Raw genomic sequence first — 5,907 nt, forward strand, 5'->3', positions numbered from 1 at the left:
GCTCTGGACTCTTGTCCCCCACAGCCCTCCCCCTGGTAGAGCAGGGACGCTGCTCGTAACACCACTCTCGTCCGGTCACTCCTCTGCCTGTCCATCATTGTCTCTGTCTGTCTCTCTGCCTCGCTCACTGTTTCCTCTTTCTCCTCTTTTGTTTTCTCATGATCTCTCGTTCTTACACTTTCTCCGTCTCTATAGCATGCACCTAATCTCCCCTTTCGGTTGCCTCTTTGTTTTCCTTCTCGCACAACAACATTTCATACGCAAGAGCAAAAGACACACAAACACACACACACACACACACACACACTCAAACACACACATACAGTCAAACTGCACAGCAGTGGATGTGAACAGTGCAAGCACTTGATTATATATTGTTGAGAGTTTGTGTTTGTGTGTGTGTGTACGTGTGTGAGTTTGTGTTGAGTGTGTGTGTGTGTGTGTGTGTGTGTGTGTGTGTGCTTTTGTTTGTGTATGTGTGAGTTTGTGTGTGTGGTGTGTGAGTGTGTGTGTGTGGTGTGTGTGTGTGTGTGTGTGTGTGTACATTTGTATGAGTCTGCAATGTCAGAAACAGGCAGCAGCCACAGGGCCTTAGCATTGCTCCCAGCAGCCCCTAGGCTCTCTCTCTCTTTCTCTCTCTCCTCTCTCTCTCCCTCTCTCTCTCCCTCCTCTCTCTCTCTCTCCTCCTCTCTCTCGCTCTCTCTTACCCCTCTCTCTCTCTCTCTCTCCTCTCTCTCTCTCTCTCTCCTCTCCCTCTCTCTCCTCTCCCTCTCTCCCTCCTCTCTCTCCCTCCTCTCTCTCTCCCTCCTCTCTCTCTCCTCCTCTCTCTCGCTCTCTCTTACCCCTCTCTCTCTCTCTCTCCTCTCTCTCTCTCTCTCTCCTCTCCCTCTCTCCCTCCTCTCTCTCTCCTCCTCTCTCTCCCTCCTCTCTCTCGCTCTCTCTTACCCCTCTCTCTCTCTCTCTCCTCTCCCTCTCTCCCTCCTCTCTCTCTCCTCCTCTCTCTCGCTCTCTCTTACCCCTCTCTCTCTCTCTCTCTCCTCTCTCTCTCTCTCTCCTCTCCCTCTCTCCCTCCTCTCTCTCTCCTCCTCTCTCTATCTCTCTCTCTCTCTCCTCTCTCTCTCTCTCTCTCCTCTCCCTCTCTCCCCTCCTCTCTCTCTCCTCCTCTCTCTCTCTCTCTCTCTGCCTCTCTCTTTCTCTTTGCCTCCTCTCTCTCTGCCTCTCTCTCTCTGGTCTCTAGTTCAGCCCTTTCTCCTACCCCCGAACTCCCTATGCCTGCACCCACCACCACCACCACCCTCCAGACCACCACCACCAGTCTGTCTGCTCTGCCCCTCTGTCTCAGGCTGAGGCTGTCTGCACTGCCCTGAGCTGGGTCTGGACTGGATTTCCCCATGGGAGCCCACTGCCTGTTATCATGCCCGGCCCAGTGCCCCCTCAGCGGGCTTATCTGTACGGAGCTGCCTGCGCCTGCACAGGGCCCAGTGCCCCCTCAGCGGGCTTATCTGTATAGAGCTGCCTGCGCCTGCACAGGGCCCAGAGCCCCACCACCACTGCAGTATAGTGAAGTCGTGCACTGCAGCCTTAATTAGGCCTGAGCTGAGCTCTCCTCATCACACCTCTTTGGTTTGAGTGAGCTGCGTTTCAAATCAGTTTGAGTCTCGGTGCAATGCAGCAGGACAGGTGCTTCTTTCTTCTGCCTGTTAAACTGCACATGTCCGCTCAGCCATTCCACCCTGCACCCTACACGTGGTGTGTGTGTGTGTGTGTGTGTGTGTGTGTGTGTGTGTGTGTGTGTGTGAGAGAGTGTGTGTGCGCGTGTGTGCGTGCGAGTGAGTGTGTGCATGTGTGCGTGTGTGTTCCTGGGAATGGTGTCAGATTTCTCAGGTCTGTTGGTCTGCTTCCCGTCGTCCCTCTCGATACCTTCCGGCACATCCAGGCCAGCCCTGCCCTCTGCCTCCACTGGGACCAGTGGAAACTAGGCCTTCAATTAGCCAAGATAATTAGAGCCCCAATCTCTCTCTTTTTCTTCCTTTCTCTCTGTCTCTCTCCCTTCCTTCCTCTCTCTCTCTCTGTCTCTCTCTTTTCTCCTTTCTCTCTCTCTTTCTACCCATCTCTCTCCCTCACCCCATACCTTCTGTGTCTCTCCATCTTTCTGTATTTATCTTTCTCCTTGTTTTTCCCACTCTATTCTTCCCTATCTATCTCTGTCTAATATTCTCTCCCCCTTTTCTTATTGTCTTTCTCTCTAACCTTGTCTCTCTCTTCCTCTTCTCTTCACTCTGTCTCTCTCCCTCTATCTTTCATTCCAATTTTCTCTTGTGTTCTCTCCCTTTCTTCCGATGCTCTCCCTCAGGCAGGTGTACTAAGATTTGCGACCGGAGCGTAAACAGAGTGAAATGAGTAAGAAAACTCGCTTGCTATGGACCCTTTCAAGAGAGTTCCATTATCAGCATCATAGTTGGCCCCACAAGACTTCCTTTTTAACATTCCATATGTTATCTTAATGCAGAGGAAGTAGATTGGGGCCCAAATAGAACGTTCAAGCATTGTTTTTGTTTTTATTGTTGAAAGGGTCCATACAGTGCTCCTGTGGGAGGCAGAAATCACTTCCATTCATATGCAGTCTGTTTGTGCATACGCCAAGTTTTAATGCACATATACCGAAAATAAAAACATAATGATTTCGAACAAAGTCAAAAGTCTCTCTATTCACTGTATCTCTTTTTATACAGTGCCTATAAAAATATTCACCCCCCCCCCTTAGATATTTCCCCTTTAACTGGTTATAAATGGAATCTTGATCAATTTAATGTTTTTTTACAATAATTTACAAAAATCACCTATTTAATGTCAAAGTGAAAGCAGATTTCTACAAAGTAATGATAATTAATTAATAAAAAAAACATACAATGCAAAACAAGCGATTGCATAAATAGTCAGCCCCCTTAAAGTGACTGACCTAAATTTCCCCTTCCTCTACCTCCTCTTCTGCTCTCTCTATCTTTTTTCTTCCTCTACCTCCTCTTCTGCTCTCTCTATCTTTTTTCTTCCTCTACCTCCTCTTCTGCTCTCTCTATCTTTTTTCTTCCTCTACCTCCTCTTCTGCTCTCTCTATCTTTTTTCTTCCTCTACCTCCTCTGCTCTCTCTATCTTTTTTCTTTCTCTCTTTATTCCTCCCTCCGGCAGACTTTGTCACCTTGAACTGTGTCACATCACAGATCTATTAGCCTCGTCTTTGCTCCTGCCACTGAGGTAACTGACCTCAAACCTCACTAGAACTGTGACACTAATGGAGCAGGACTAATGTCATACACTACTACACATTTCTCAGTCAAAGGAAATGATTCAACCTTTTGTTCATTTGCTAAGAAGTAACATATCAGAGCTCCAGAAATCTGTCGGCACTACTTTGATCAATCAAACAACTAATTGATTATTCGAGAATAGAATCAACAGATAATAATCAGAATAATTGTCAGTTGCAGCCCTAGTGTGTGTGTGTGTGTGTGTGTGTGTGTGTGTGTGTGTGTGTGTGTGTGTGTGTGTGTGTGTGTGTTTTGTGTTTGTAGGTGGTTGCTCTGAAGATGTTGGTGTTGTGGGTGATTAAGAACCTTTATTTCTGAGCCTTATCTCATCTAGCTCATATAATGTAATCTTAATCCAAGGTTTAACCGGGCCTTATTATTTTCCTCTGGCTCGTGTGTGTGTGTGTGTGTGTGTGTGTGTGTGTGTGTCAGTGAGGTATGACTGTGAGGCTTCTCTCTTCTCTGGCTCCTGTGTAATCTCAGCCCTCACCTGAAAATGAACTCAATCAGATGAATGTTAGCAGTCACAGGCTCAGAGTTAGCCCACGGTCACTGTCCAGTCAGGCTGAGCATCGCTCTTCTCTGAGATTTAGGAGCAACCAAATGGGTCTGGGCTACTTCTAAACCAGACTTTCATTTTATTCTCAACGACCAAGACTAACCTGGGTTTATTCTCAGTAACTAAGACCATCCGTCTGTCGGAATGCAACAATCACACTCAGGTGAGCACCAAATGAATCGGTCTGAGACTTCCAAAAAGAGGTGGTCTGTGTGTGTAACAAATAGGTCCAACTGTCTAGTTGTAATGAATTATAGGAGTTAATATCACTGAATTGTGGGTGAAATTAAGTACATTTTATTTCCTATTTATCGGAACTCCCCCTATTACCGTCGGTCCCGTATTTCCGCCGTCTTGCGTGTATGTGTCACTTAATATCCATTTCTATACAAACCAAGACGGCGGATTCCTAAAGAAACGCAAGCACCCACACCATAGGTGTATCTAAATTATCTATGTACCAAAAATGACATTTTACCGTGACTCAAAGAGCTGTAAACAGTGTTGTAAGGCTGCGTGTACACATCCGCTTGGAGCTCCAGTGGAATTTTAATTTCATGACGAGAATTCTCGGTCTAACCATTCATGTGCCGTTGAAACAGCGTAAATAGGCGACCCATCAAGCCAGCACTATAATTCCGAGCGTGGTAAACAAAATCGGATATTTCAGGCAGTAGATGCTCCAATTAAGAACCAAACCAGATTTTGTTCAAATCTACACACCTATGGCTACTGAAAAATGTAAGGTTAATTTAGCAAATGTTATTTTGAAGTGCTAAAAATCATCGTTGTTTTAGAATTTCCGAACAAAAGTGGTGATAATTGGGGGTGTTACGATACTTCCTAAATAAATGTGGATTGGTCTTAATAGCGTTAATCATGGACAAACGTAGATATGTGAGGAAACAATGTTTCATAGATGTATGATCGGAGGAGTACATGGCAACGCAAATCATCAGATTATGATGTAGTCGCAGTCGCGACTTATTCTTAGACTCTACAATTTGTCAAAAGTGGCAAATGCAGGCCGTATAATAGGAGATCTGAACCTAGATTGTGGCACGAAGCTGTTGCTCCAGTGTGTAACTCCAAAGTTGTTCTCATGACCCGAAGCTAAACACCGAAAAAGTGACATAACGGAGCAGTCTGCTCAATTATTACACATTTTGGTCCGTCTAGAAACAACCCATATCTGAAACTGAACCAGACCAAAGTCTGTATGCAACATTGTAACAATTTATTGCTTGCTGCTGACCAAACAAATCAAACTATAGTTCTGAAGACACCCTAAAGCCAGGTTATTCCAGAACAACGGTAAACTGGGTTTATTCTCAGTAACTAAGACCAGAGAGTTCTGGAACAAGAAAAAGCTGGGCTTATTCTCACTAACTAAGGTTGCCTTTACATTTGGTTTGTTTAACTGCCCTGGGTCTAGCCTGGATCTGAGCATTCTATGGTCTCCTCTGGTGTATGTGTTCCAGTGTCTGAGGAAATGGAGAGTAAATGCAAGGGTGTACCAGGCTGGGCTGTACAATGTGTGTGTGTGTGTGTGTGTGTGTGTGTGTGTGTTTGTATGTATGTATGTGTGTGGTGCTGTGTTAGTGTGTGTGTGTGTGTGTGTTTTAGAGGGTGTATGAGCGTGTGTGTGTGTGAGAGAGTCCTGCTGCCCCCCAGACAGAGAGTGGGTGTGGTTCCTGCAGGCAGTCTTCCTGCACTTGCTATTTGTCCCATATCTTGCACTTTTTAGCCCAAAACACACACACACACACACACACACACACCACATGCTTATTTTCCTTCAACACTCATCCCTTTCTCTCTCGTTGATTCCCTTTCTATTTGTTTCTGCTTCTGGCTCTTTCTCTCCCTCTGTCCCTCTCTTTATCTGTCTCTTTCTCTCCCTCTGTCCCTCTGTCCCTCTCTTTATCTGGCTCTTTCTCTCCCTCTCTCCCTCTCTCCCTCTCTTTATCTGTCTCTTTCTCTCCCTCTGTCCCCCTGTTTCTCTCCTTGTGCTGTGAGATGCCTGGCTCTGCTGGTCTTGTT

At 46.0% G+C, this 5,907-nt stretch overlaps 1 protein-coding gene across 39 annotated transcripts in view; it reads left to right on the forward strand.

Moving 5' to 3' along the window:
* LOC121715812 (calcium/calmodulin-dependent protein kinase type II subunit beta-like) overlaps nt 1-5,907 on the forward strand; it is a 78,816-nt gene that overhangs the window by 20,471 nt on the left and 52,438 nt on the right. The window lies entirely within an intron of this gene.

This window comes from Alosa sapidissima, chromosome 8 (genome assembly GCF_018492685.1).
Source record: "Alosa sapidissima isolate fAloSap1 chromosome 8, fAloSap1.pri, whole genome shotgun sequence".
Classification (NCBI taxonomy): domain Eukaryota; kingdom Metazoa; phylum Chordata; class Actinopteri; order Clupeiformes; family Clupeidae; genus Alosa; species Alosa sapidissima.